A 14807-nucleotide genomic window follows, 5' to 3' on the forward strand; every position below is an offset into this window, starting at 1 on the left:
TGTACTTATCTTGCTATAACTTAACTGGATGTGCAGTTTTTAAAAATGTCCTTTCTAACTATCTTTATAAAAAATATTTCTCTTGGCACCTTAAATCCTCGATGTGTCTCTAATCTCCTTGCTTAATGTTAATCACAGAAAGAAACCTGCTTCATTTTGCTATCCATACACCAGGCCTTATATCTGGTTATTCATAAGGATAATTTTATAATTGATGCAGATGACTGGCCTAAAAAATGATGACCCTATTTTGTGCTATTACTTCATGCTGAGGACAAAGAGGATACAGGAAAATTACTCCTTGGCCCAGGAAGTTTATTAAAATGCTAAATGAAGGTCTGGCGGCTGCTCAAAGAACTTTAAATAACCTTGTGGTGGAAAAACCTCTGAAACCTTCTTTTTACCATCAGCTCAAGCTAGACTGGCTCTGACAGTAAGAAAATCAGTAGCTTCAAGAGTGCAAAAATATCTATTTTTAAAAGGCAGGCATATCCAGGGGTTGTGGGCAGATGTGGCATGTCCCTTGAGGGATGCAGATGAGGCTTATCATAAGGCGTTTCTGCCGGCTTCAGAAGCAGCCCTCTGCAGATTCAGCTGCTCGGGCGTGGCCATGTTTATGCAGAAGGAAGAGCAAGTGTGATTACACTGTGGTCTATGTGGCTTTCTCTCAAGTTAGTCAATCAAGACCAGTGACAGACTATGTGGATGTTCATCTTACCAATAAAATCCCATGGAACCCAGTGTCGCGCATTAGAATGGCACCTTCTGCCCGTTGTCCCAGTCTGGTCCTGCAGGGTTCTATTGCCTCCTGCGATTTTAGGCTCTTTAGATGTTCGCTGGCTCCTTCAACACTGACACATTGCAGGCTCTAACAGACAGTTCTCCAGGGAGGAGGAGGCGAGCCGCTTATTTATAAAGTGTGGCTAGGCTAGCCGAACCCCTTATGTTGAGAAAATTCTTGGTACTGAGAACACCACATACAGGTTGAATCTGAAGGGAAGCTACGCTGTCGATGGCACTGCGGGCAGAAGCAGAGCAACCACTGCTTGACAAGGAAACTTGCTCCCCAAGTTCCTGAGCCCTCCTGCACAATGTACCTGGCACCCGGGCTCTCCCGTCCTGTGATTCAACACAAAGAGTCACATTCTTAGCGGACATGTCTTGTCATAGGTCCATCCCCGACGCAGTCCATGCTGGGGCCACCGTCTCAAGCTGTTTTTTCAATGCTTGTGCTGAAACTGAGCTTCCAGGAGATCCCAGGTGTCACCTTAGTCAGAAGCAACGCAAGGAGATAGAGTCTGGGATCTAATCTCATGCTGGTGGCCAGCTAGCCAGAGTTGCGGCAATTCCGGTGCCTAGGCCTGTAAATCCTGCCTCGGCTCTCTTTGCCGGCCCCTCACTGGCAGCCCTGCTATGTTTTGTGAATAGTTTTTGGACATTACTTCCTCTCTCCCTTTCTCCTTTTGTGAGTGTGTACGTGTATGTGTGTGTGTACAAGCACATGTGTGCAGGAGGGTGATGCATATAGAGGACAGGGACACTTTGCCCCTCAGGCACCATCTATCCTGATTTTTGGGGAACAGATTCTCTCATAGGTCTAGAGATCACCAAGCAGGCTAAACCAGCTGGCCAGTGAGCTCTAGAAATCTCCATGACTCTGCCTCTAACGCGCTGGAGTCATGAACTCACACCCCCACGTGTGACTTTTTCATGTGGGTCTTGAGGTTTGGGTTCAAGTTTGCTACCCACTAAGCTATCTCCTCAGCTCCTTTCTTATTTTTTGGCAGAATCCTCTGCTGTAGCTTGTTCCGGACTCAAACTCATGGGTCTCCAGCCTCGGCCTCCTGAGTGCTGGAATTAAAGGCATGCAACACTATATCTGGCTTCTTTAGTACTTATCACTTATTCCTTATGCGTTCTTCTGAGACGGAAGCTTACCTTATTTTTTTCAGACCCAGGTTGCCCTGAACCGGAGATCAAAGTCTAGACTTTTAGCCCTGGAATGTCAACAGAACCTGGGACTTTCTCAAGGCACGGTGTCTCAAAGCTGAAACCCCCTGTCTAGCGGGAACAGGTCAGTTGAGGGTTCCTCTGCTGTTGGGCTCAACTCCCTTCTAGCTCCTGCAGCCAGGGTTGTGACCAGCCCTGCTTGCAAGCAGAGGCAGCTCCTGAGCCTGCCCTTTTCCGTGTCATTTTGCCTAAGCCAGTTAAGCAGGCTGTCTCTGGCAGTACCTCAAGCCATGAGGGCTCAGCTTAGCAGGGGCTGCCTTCTCCCTGCTGCGTGCCAGCTCACGCTGGTTAAAGGCTCTGGCCATGCTGCAAGATGAAGGGAGCCTTTGCCTTCAGCTCCAGAGCTTTGGAAGCCTTACTGGGGACAATTCATGCCACATTTGCCTTTTCCTCATTAAAGTCAGACCGTGGTGTCACAGTTATTGAAATTTTAAACGTTGAAGCATAGCTTGTGTTTGAGGAAAACAGATGTGATTTAATATAGGAGGGGAAAGCAGGATTCAGGGCTGTATAAAGCCCTGTGAGCTCATTGTAGCAAACATCATGTGGGTTTGGCCACTCCTCCTCGAGACTCCCTTCCCAAGTTCGGGGAAATTTCCCACCACATGGTTCCTCCAGTAGAGTTGAGACCTCTCTCTCCTGTGGAGGCCGGAAACTATGAGCGTTTCTCTACTTGCTCCCTTACAGTGGGGGATCAAAGACCCACTCATATCTGGAATTAGAAGTCAATGACCCACCGAATAAGGGATCATAGGAAGCTGCTAGTTGGTTGTGTTTAATTTTGGTGTCCTCTTGTTGGACTAAAGGATATCTAAAGAGTTGAGGATGTGTTACTTCTGGGGTTGAGCCAGTGGGGTAAGTACAAAAGTTCCACCCTGAGATGGACTGGGGCCTCTTGATAACTGACTCAGGAACTGGGCAGGACAGCAAGACAGAGGATAAGTCAGCTGGTTGTTTTTCCCTTTTAAGAGACTGGCTACTCGTGTCCTCCACCCCACTCTGCCTCAAGTCCTGGGCTTTTCCCAGTGACCCCCTCATAGGGCTCTTGGACTTCTGGCTTTACACAAACTAAAAGTTGTGGCACTTGCTTCTCCGGCTCTGCGGTTTCCGACTTGGAGCGAATGACTCCATCAGCAACGCTGGGTCTCCAGCTTGCAGTACCAGCCCTCCATTGGATCTGACAGAGTATTTACAGAGCTACTGCCCCTTGTCCCATCCAGGGAAGCCGCTGAAGTTCTGGAAATCAGGGCTAGCCATCTCAGATGGCAGCAACCAAGGCTTTCTGTTTCTCTTCTTTCTTTATGAATATTTTCTTCTTTTGAGACAGGGCCTCACGGTGCAGCCGTGCCTCTTGGAAGCCACTGTGTGTAATCTGTGTGTGTGCACTCTGGCTTGAGCAGGGATTAGAGGGGAATAGCCCATACCACCAACACCATCTCATAGTTTTGTGAGCACACTGAGCCAGGGACTAGTAAATCGGGCTGGGATTGTCTAATACTGGCATGAGGAGGAGAGCTCAGTAAAACAAGGCTGAAGTTTTCTCCTCCCTGCAGAGACTGAGGAACAAATCAGAACAGACCGACAAGGGAATCTTTCATTTCAGAGATCCTTAATTATTCAGACACACACACACACACACACACAGAGGGAAAGCTGGCCTTCCAGACCCCTGAGGAGTGTAAGCAGTTTAGGAGTGTGCCTAGAAGTTAAGCAAAACTCATTTTTTCCTTAACTCCCCTTCCTTTCTCACCTCCTAGGAGTGCTGGGAAGCACTCTGGAGGGAGAAGCAGACTGATCTCTGTGAGTTTGAGGCTAACCTGGTCTGCATAGTGGGTTCCAAGCAGCCAGGGTTGCACCTGAGACCTTGTCACAAAAAAGCAAATATAAATAGAGAGGATATGAAACAAAGCCCCTACATTATAGATGATGCAGAGGTGATATCTGATATTCCATAAGAGAGTCTCACATCAGAGTCACAGAGAGCCACCTCTTCAGGCCACCAGATCTTCAGTGCAGTTAGGGTATGCCTCTGTGACGCCTCTATAGCCTCCCTGTTTGTTTTTGTTATTGTTTTGTTTGTTTGTTTGTTTTTTGGTTTTTCGAGACAGGGCTGTTCTCTAGTGTTGGGGCCTTCCTGGAACTCACTCTGTACACTGAGCTGGTCTTGAACTCACAGAGCTCCAACCACCTCTGCTCCCAAATACTGGGATTAAAGGCGTGATCCACCACCACCCAGTGCCTCTCTGTTTTTTTTTTTTAATTAATTTTCAAAAAATGATCTTTTCGCGCCTCTGTTTTTAATTTCATGTAGAGTTAGGCAGTTTTTATTCACTCTTCCAAATCTGGCAGCTATGTACAGTAGGCTGGCCTCAAACTCACAGAGACCAATCTGTCTCTGCCTCCAAACTGCTGGGATGAGGGTCACCACTCCCAGGAGGTGAGCAAGGAGGCGAAGATTAGGAAAACACAACTCTGTTTGCCCAGAGAGGGTGCTGCTTGGTTAGTTTATACAAGGCACATATTGCCTTGGAGCATATGTTAAAGCCAAGACATAACCTCACTTAGAATAGAAAACAGAGGTATCTGAGATGGCTTATCCAGGAAGGGCACTTCCCACCAAGCCTGACGACCTAAGTTTGAGCCCTGGTACTCACTGGTGGAAAGTAGAAGGAGAGAGCCAACTCCCCAAAGTTTGTTTGTTTGTTTTTTTACTTTTACTTGGGTACCATGACATGTGAGTACACAAACAAATATAAAATTAAATTTAAATAAATTTAAATAAAATATAAGAATCAAGTAGAAAATGATTTTAAATGTGTGAAGCTGTCAAAGAATATAGAATCTTGTTCAGCGGCTAGGGGGTTAGTTAAGTTGCTCAGGTGCCTGCTATGCAAGCTTGCATCACGACCTGAGCACAGAACCCTAGTATCCGTGTAAAAATCCGATTATGACAATGTGCCCTGTTGTTCCAGTCCTGGGGGCAAGAGATGTAAGCAATAAATCCTTATGATCCATTTTCAGCATGTGATATGGTTTGAGCTAATCAATGAAGCACAGACAAGAAGGAGGGAGGCTTAGATCCCTGGCTTCTCTGGCTACCGGCTGTCACCTGCTTGTCTGAGCACTTAATAATTTATCTTAGCGTTGAAAAGTTAAAGACAATCGGTTACATGTGTGGTTGGCCCCACATATCAGGAAAATGGGGATGGGGTGGGGTGAGGCGGGCATGGGGCTCAAACCCCCCAAAGATGGGAAACTTGGGCTGGGAAGATGACATCATCCTGAAGAACTCAGCCAATCTGGAAATCAGGGGTCAGAGCAATAGGAACACTGCTGTTTTTGAGCCAAATGGCATGCCAGTTATTTTTGCCTTTTCTTCGACCTTGGCTTTGCAAGATCATAAAATAAACAGCTTTACTTTCTCTGCTCTCAATCTCTGACACTCTTATTATGAAGTAAGAACCATTGTTTCTTACTATGTGTGTGTGTGTGTGTGTGTGTGAGAGAGAGAGAGAGAGAGAGAAAGAGAGAGAGAGAGAGAGAGAGAGAGAGAGAGAGAGAGAGAGAGAGAGAAAAATCTGCAGTTCCTAAAGACAGTTGGCCATCTAGCCTAGCTGAATCTATGAGTTTCAGGTCCAAGGAGCTAGTTTGTCTCATAAAAAAGAGAGGGAGAGAGAGACAGAGAGAGACAGAGAGAGAGCTTTTTAAAGAATATGGTGTTGTGACCCTATCACAGCCTAGGTCTGTGTTGATGCCTATGTCCCACAGTACCATCGAGCTCTCTGCGGATGCCCGGGGTCTAAGACCATTTTGGTGTCTGAGGGCCTTGTTGCCACTCGGACCATACTGACCTGGGTGGCTTGTGGTTATGTCTGGTCCCAAGCTGCTGTTGATGGCCATGTCTGGGTCCATGTTCCAACTGTAGCGGCAGTCTGTGATGATGTCCATGGCCTGTGTTACCCCAAGAGGCGATAGAAACCATATCTGTTGAATCAAAGGGCCGTGCTGAGCCAGCTCTGACCTTCACTGACCCTGGGATGGCAGGCCCTGCCTCTCGCTGGACACTACAGCAGGAGAACTGGCCCCACCTCACATGCTGGTCCTCACACTCAGGAGAGATGGCTACAGCCCTAACCACTGCTGTGGGAGAGCTGGCCCTGCCCTTCCCCTGAAGGGGGTTGAGTCTAGTGACCTGAACCCACCGGCTCAACTACCACCCAGACCTACATCCTGGACCTTGGGTTGACCCACCTTAACATCTACCCCATCTATGATCTGTTGGGGTGCATGAAGGGACTGACTGGTCCTGTGGAACAATGACAGCAGGATCTCCATGACTCGGGGCAGCAGCAGGAAATCCAAGAGGAGTTTGGGTGAGGATCCAGTGATAATGGATGTCAGGGGCCTCAAACCAGACCAATGACTTGTTGCAATGAATGTTTTGTGGGTGGACAACAGGGTATACTGCAGATCATGCCACAGTTCCTGCCACCAACAGGATGCATGGGGCTCATGCATGTGAATGGAGGAGTGAGGTGGTTTTGTTGTTGTTAGTTTTGTCCTGCTTTTAATTAATTTGGAGGGTTTTCTTCTGGGAGCCATGCTGCAGTGGTGAGGGGCAGCTATGGAGGTACTGGGAGAGGTGAGCCAGATTGGGGTGCATGATGTGAAATTCCCAAAGAAGCAATAAAGAATTATGTTATTTTTTAGAAGTGGTGTGATGAACTGTCAAGGAAAGGAAAGACAGTAGGCATCAAATTATGGCATTCCACATACATGTGCACACACTTGTACATGAACCTCACACATGTACACAGATGCACATTAACAAGTGCATACAACACAAAGCATTTTAAAATAAGATTCCATTTCAGTTAGAGGCAAATTGGAAGATTAGCAGTTTTTCTATATGAATACCTTCTGCAGATGCCATGACCCCTGGTGACAGTTGTTCAATGGTGTTTTAGAAAATTGCCAAGAGGCCGAAGGACACCTTGGCATCCTACCTAGAGCAAAACATTATTTGTTTAAACGGTGGCTGGGTATGTGTTTAGTTGGTAAAGTCATTGCCTGGCGCACACATGGCTGACATTTAACCAGGAATGGTGGTGGTACACTCCTGTGATCCCATCACTCAGAAGTTCAAGGCTAATTGACTGTATAGCAATATAAGGCCAGCTTTTAGACCCTAAGGCCCCTTCTTATCAAATGGCAAAAAGAGGATTTCTTTAAGAAAAAAAAATATTAGTATGTCAGCGTATCAATGGGCGAATATGTGGTCTTTTCAGCAAAGTTAGACTAGTAGAAATCCACACGCAAGCATGACCTTACTTCATACCATCTACGAGAATTAACTTGTGGTCCTGAATATATATCCAGTCATTGTTTTAAAAAGTGATGTTGTGACCAGTTGGTCATGTGGATGCTGGGAATGAATCCCAGGTTCCCTGGACCAGTAGTCAGTGCTCTTAGTCATAAGGCCGTCTCTTTATTCCCCAGGACACATTTTACATCCAGACCATGACAACAGACACTTGCTGGTGAGGATATGGAACAACCCCTCATTCAGCACATAAGAACGTAAGATGATGCATACACCCATGGGATAAGACAGTTTGACACTCGTTCACAAAGCTAAACATATGGTTATCATATGGTCTAGAAGCTCCATTCCTATGCATAAATTAAAAAGTCTAAAAAGATATATCCACAAAATATTGTACGTGGATATTCATACCAGCATCTTTACAGCAGTTCAAAGCAGAAACCATGCAACTTTCTATCGGGTGATGAAGTGATCAACAAATATTATTTGATGTTGAAAGGAAATGAACTGATTCATACTAAAACACAGAAAAACATGGAAAACCCTTTTATTAGAGCGGTTACCGAGGATTACATGAGCAACATTCTATTTGCCTAAGGTGTAGGTACCCCTGTAATCCTAGTTCTTAGAAAGCGGGACAGGATTGTGAGTACGATGCCAGCTTGGGCCATGCAGTGAGACATCACTCCAAAAAACAAAAATGAAATAAAAAGTAGAATCATTCCATGTATGTGAATTGTTAGAATAAGCCAATCTGTAAAGGCAGAAACCAGATAATTGACTTCCTAGGTCCATTTTACTTTTTGATTATTCATGGACAGTGTGAAATGATGCAATTGATTTCTATATATTGATCCTATATCCTACAACCTTGCTGAACTTGTTTATTGGTCTTTTAGTGCGTTGCTTACAATTTCCCGCATAAAAGATCATTTCATCTGTAAATACTTTGAGCCTGAATGCCTTTGATTTCTCTTGCTTGTCTGCCTTGAAGCACCAGGCTCTGACAGATAGAAGAGCCAACATCCTCACCTGTATCCCTATCCCTGAGGAGTGTTCGTTCTTTTACTATAAATTATGATATTTCCAATATGGTTTTTGTTAGTATTCGGGCAGACATGTGCACAGCGCATTACTCCCTGCACCCACCTGCATAACAGATGGTACCCTGTCCCTTTAAGAGACCAACTCTGCCCACTCCCAGTCTCTGTTCTTCTGAAGAGACAGCTCTCTTTCTCTCTCTCTCTCTCCCCTCCTCTCTCCTCTCCTCTCTGTTCTTCTATCTTTCTCTTTCTCTCTGTCTCTTTCTCCCTTCCCCCTACTCTGCCAATACCCTCTTCCTAAATAAAACCCCATAGTCAAGCTTTCTCTGCATGGCTGAGATTACAGGTGTGTGCCTCTGAGGCAGGCAAACAGAACAGTTTAGCGACCTGGGTTTTTGTTTGTTTTGAGAAAGAGTCTCACTGTGCAGTCCAGAATGACCTAGAATTTACTACGGAAACCAAGCTGGTCTTGACCTCACAGAGATCCTTCAGCCTTTGCCTTCCAAGTTCCAGAAGTAAAGGTGTAGGCCACTCCACAGGCCCTGGGGTATTTCTTTTCGTTCTTATTTATTCCACCGCTCTACTTTCAAATAGTTTCATGGCTACTTTGAAATTTTTGTGTGACTCCTTTATTTCAGTTTCTTGAGAAATAAAAAAGCCAAGAACCTGGTCCAGGCACTGCTCATCATTCCTGTTTTCTGTAAACACGGCTTTTTCTGTGTCTGTTGACTTGAGTACATAGCTGGCTTTTTGCTTAGCCATATGATGCACTGGGTTGAAAGGTTTTCATGTGTTAAGCCCGCCTTTGCTCCCCAGGTAAATTTCTCCACATCATGGTATGTAGTCTTCCTGCATGCTCCTGGAATGTATAAGGTCTTTCATCTTGTAGACACTTTGTTTTGCTGTCTATCCAAGGATACACCCCATTGTATCTTTAGCTGCACGAGATTCCCCAGCTTTTATGTGAAAAGCTGGTATTTCCACAGGATTTCTTTTGTTGTTGTTGTTGTTGAGAAAGGTCATTTCTTTGCTAAGATTGTAAAACCAGGACCACAGTTTTTGATACCATCGTTGATTTTGGTTTTTTTTCTTTGTATTTAGAAAATTAATTAGAAGCCGGGTATAATAGGAGATGTTTGCAATCCTTTCACCACAGGCAGGGGATTGCCACGAGTTTAAGGCCAGCCTGAGCTTCATAGCACGACTGTGTCTCAACATAACAGCAACAAAGTTCGTTTTATGTGGTTAGAAGTTAAAGACCCAATGCTTTTTTTCCCATAAATGAATCCAGTGGTGCACCTACTGGATTAATTCATTTAATAAAATTACCAAAGCTGCCAGGTATTCAGCACCTTTTAAATTATTTTAAATATGACTGAAAATAATAGACTAGACCTTGTTTTAATAACACTTGTATGGAGTAGACATTCTACAAAAAATAAACGACTGAGTCTATATCTCAGTGACAGAGTGCATCTCCCCCACCCCTTAACTTCTGAAAGTTGATTTTTTTTCTCAATAATATATTCTGAATATAGTTTTCCCTTCCTCTTCTCTTCCCAATTCCTCCTTACCAGATAATCCCTTTCCTTCTCTCATTAGAGAATAGACTTCTAAGTCTGTTTAGTATTTTAAAAATAAAAATACTAAAATAAAATAAAAACTAAGACAAAAGAAACAAACAGAAGGAAAAGAGTCCAAGAGAAGGCACAGAAACCAGATAAGGAGGCAGAGACATACTTGTTTGTGCACTCAGGAATTTCTAAAAATCCATTAAAAAATAATGCTGAACTGGAAGCCATAATATATACTCAAATAACCTGTAGGGTGAAAAGAAAGGAAAATGTATAAATAATATAAAAATTAAAAAAAAATACAATAAAAAATTTTTAACTCCCTCACACATTATGAAGAAGAGACCTTTGACGGTGTCATTGAGTTCATTTTTCTGTGGGCCGGGTACCTCTGGGCATGCGGCCTACCCTTAAGAGTAGTTTCTTTCCTCAGTGAGACTCCTTTAGAGAAAATAAAATTTGCACTTGTAGTGGCTGTCTACTGGAGATGGTTTCTGGGTTAGGGGTGTGAGTGTGTGTTCCCCATCTCCTTTCAGCTCTAAGATCCCACCTGGTGCGGACCCTGTGCACACTGTCTCGGTCTCTGTGAGTTCAGATGTGTGTCTGCCTTGTTAATTTAGAGGCCTTGTCTTCTTGTCCTCCATTCCCTCTTGGCTCTTCCATTCTTCCACAGAGTTCCCTGAGCCCTGAGGGGAAGGATTTGGTAAAGACATTCCATTTAGGGCTGTAAGGCTAAAGTAATTTTTTTTTCTTTTTAAAGTACCTAGATCCACGTATTTGGTTATGGCTAAAGGAAAGAAATGAAGATATAGAACAACAGTGGTAATAGATGAGGTGCTAAGAGATTGGAACTGTAACTGACGCATGTTGTATGTTTAGCAAGTGCTGGATATTATTTTCTCCAAAGCGTATCTCAAATTTGTCCAATTCTCTCCATATCTAGGGTTCCCTAGGCTGACCTACCTTCCCATGGCACTGTCCCACAGCAGGAAACAGAAGCTTTCTAGGAGAACGTTGACGCGACAGAGAGAGGTTTAGCAGCTTCTGTCGTCTCTCCTTCGGCTGCTGTTGCTGAGACAGGGTCCTCACTCAGCTTCTTTGCAGCTGGAATGGTAGATGTGTGCCGCCATACTCGCCGCTTTCTTCAGCGCGCTCAGAAAGTCTCTCACGATTGGTCCTCCCCAGTCTCTGACCTCGACTGGCACTATCCTCCTTCTCGGGTTAACGCAGCCTTCGTGACTTTGTTCGGTTGTCGGCATGTCACACTGGCTACCTCGGAGCCTTTGTTTATATTTGGGTTAGAATCTTCTTCCCTAGGTTTTTCAGATGTCCATACAGTTACTATATTACAATCTCAGCAGAAGGACGGCGCCTTAGAAGGCTTCCTATGATCATCACGATGAACACAGCTCTATTCAACTGGTCTTGGACTTACATGATTGTCTGTGCAAATACTAACATCACATAGCACAGGAAAGAGGAATTCATCATTTACATTCAGATTCCTGTGCGCTCAGCAAAGTCTTCCTTGAGGTCTAGCACATATGCTTATGAGTTTATTCCTAGCTATCCTATGGTACTGGTTGCTAATATATATTATCTTATTTTTTAAATTGTATCCTTAATTGATCGCAGAATTCTGTGTGCCAACTTAAATATTTGAACCCCAATGAGCACCGCCAGATTGGACTGAAAACCAGAGGGTGTTTGTTGGTAGATTTGCTAAGTTTCTCATGCAGGCACGAAAGACCCAAGCTTATCAACTTACAAAAGGAAATGGCTTACGGTTCCAGTGGTGATGATGATTCCTGGTGGTGAAGCCATCATTTTGGGCTTATATTAGCACAATGTGTCATGGTAGGCTCTCCATATGATGGACAAGTTTTCCTCAACCAGTGGCAACCAAAAAGCAAAGGGAGAAAAAAAGTGGCAAGGTCCTATTATTTCCTTCCAGGCCATGCTGCAAATGACCTAAGTTCTTCCCCACAATGCCCTTCTTCTTAAAGGTTCCAAACCACCCAAAAGGCCACAGGCTGCTATGTGCTTAACACATTGGATCCAAAGTGCAGCAGTTCAGGTATATTGATTTATTTTATTACTTTGTTGTTTTTTATGAATAAAGTCTCAAAAGGTCCAGGCTGGACTTGAACTCACTCTCTCTATATATATAGACTTGAACTCAGCCAAGGATGGCCTGCCTCTTGCTTCCCATGGGCTGGTGCTACAGTATAGTAAACTATAGCTGCTTGATTAAGGAAAGGTTATAAAGCGAACTCAGAATATGTTTTCATTACAAATTTTATAAAATTACTAAACAAAGTTAAAATATAGCAGTCTGGAAATTTTGAATGTGAATATTAACATTTTGTTATAAATATTAAAATAATATTAGGAAAATTGTGAAGCATTATGATGCCAAAGATAAATGTACAAAGGAAAAATAAACACAGCAAAGTAGATAATAAAATAATTAACAAATATACAAAACCTTATTTGGCTTTGGTATTAGTAAAGAAATACCACACAGAAAGACACTGGGTTTTCATTTATTAAGTTAAAGGATTGTTGTCCATAAACTATACATCTTGGAAATGGTACAGACAAATGATGATGCTGTTAGTCATGTATGCATATATTTACATATATATATAAATATAAAATGATGAGATTCCAAAGTATTAAAGATATTCAACAACACTCATGTGCGGTAGCTCCTGCCAATAATCGTAGAACTCAGGCAGCCAAGGAAGAGGACTGAGAAGCCAAGGCCAGCCCGGACTGCACGGCGAGACCTTCTCTGAAGACAAAGACAAGAAAAACAGAAGTGATGTTCAGCCATTGTTCTCAGAACACATTAAGTCCTATAGTTTTAGAGGCTGCCTATTGAAGTGATTCAAAATAGGGAATAGTTTTATGGGCAAAGATGTTCTCTGCAGTGTATTTATAGACTAATTAAAAATGGAAGTAGCTCCAATGTAGGTCATGGTCACATACATGATGTCACATTTGTGGCTGAGTGTAAACACACTTTCGATATGAGCCTCGTGAAGGCCAAATAGCAGCTGCAATTGCTGCTGTTCATGCGCAGAGGAAATGTACCCACCAGCTTTCCAGGAGGAAGGACACCCTCTTTGTTCCTGGAATTCAGATGGTTTCTTTCTTTTGTGTGTGTGTGTGGTGTGCGTGCGTGTGTGTGTGTGTGTGTAATTTTCCTAGAATTCTTAGGGTAAAGCCATAACCTCTACACTATAGTAAAATATGAAAATATTTTCGGTAGTATCTATGACTGCTTGGAATTTACTGCTTTTTAAATTCTTATTTTCTAAAGGCAGGAACTTCAAACACGAATTTCCTTTTTTTCCTTCCTGCCTCTCAGGGTCTGTCTGTGTGACATCTCAGAATGCCCTCTCCCAACTGAGTCCAGCCTGTCTTCTCAGGAAAGCCTTGTCGTTAATCTCCCCCGGTCTCCAGCATCTTTAGTCTCTTGGTCCTCATTGGCTCCTTTCCCTCCAGCAACACTGCGCACAGGTCTCATCTCTCTTGACACAGCATTAGGAGATCCTATGGCTTTTAATGCTCTCGTTCTTTTTCTGTCATCTTTACCACCAGCTTCCCTTCTTTCATTATCATCACGGTGTTTCTTCTTTTTCACTTTCTATTTGAAGCAGATCTGGAAGGTCACTAGCAACCCTCTCGCTCATATGTATTGAAATGGCCGAGTCAGACGGCCCTCCCACACCAGCAAGCCACCTCACTGCAACTCCTGGCCTTCTCAGTGGCTGCCCTGCAGTCAGGCTTCGAAGCTTCAGTTTCCTTAATTGCAAAACAGGGCCAGTACTGGGGTCTTACAGTTAGTCTACTGTTGGAAAGATTAGTTATTGCTCTCGATGCTTACAACAGGGCATGAGTGGTGAAATGGTCAATAAAAAGATGATCGTTTTATTCACAGTAGTTATCAATATTGCCATATGACAGAACTTCTCACTAAAGCAAGGTGCCTCGCCCCAAAAGTGATCACGCCAACACAAAGACCGGACTCCACTCTTCCACATCCCTTTCCTGATGAAGACTCCTTAGGGGAAGAAGCAGCACCAGCACCCAGGGGATGCCCTGCTGCTCCTCCCTTCTCTGCAGATGCCTATGGTGCAGCTTCCTGCCTGGAGCAGGACCCCCGCCAGAACAGAGGTCCAGAGGGAAGCTGGGGAGTCCAGGTAAGAAGGAAGGTAATATTGCTCCAAGGAAAATAGCTAGTTAAAGTTGCTCAGCTCAGTTTGGTTTCTCTCTCTGGAACGAATAAAACCAAAACAAACAAATGGGGAAAAAAGAATAAAAAGAAAACCGAAGACCAAAAGAAAACAAAACCATGATTTTTTCAGCTTTATCGAATTTCAATAATTTAAATTTGAATATCTGAGATGGCTTTTGAGAGCGCAAAAAAACCAAGAAACATGTCATGATGAGGAACAGTGCATCAGCTCAGGCAAGAACTGTCTGGGAAAACGCTGGTGTCTGCATGTCTCTACACACATCACCAAATCATGAAGAGAAGATGGATCAAAAGAAAGTCGCAAGGCTGACAAAACACTGTGGAAGCTTTCATTACAAGAACAAACTAGAAACGTGGAAATCAAGAAGCCACAGGGAAGCTCCAGAAAATGCTACTTTGTCCATCAGGTCCCATGGCCAACTGCTGAGTGCCACTTAAAGATCCACAGAGCTCCTACTAGCACACACAAAAGTAACAACAGTTTACGTTTGAGCCCCCATGCTATTTCATGGACTGTGTAGAGTCTCCACTGTAGACTGAAAACAAACATTCTTGGTAAGAGTCTGAACAGGTGCTTTTGATCCCTA

Source organism: Chionomys nivalis, chromosome 15 (genome assembly GCF_950005125.1).
Source record: "Chionomys nivalis chromosome 15, mChiNiv1.1, whole genome shotgun sequence".
Taxonomy (NCBI): domain Eukaryota; kingdom Metazoa; phylum Chordata; class Mammalia; order Rodentia; family Cricetidae; genus Chionomys; species Chionomys nivalis.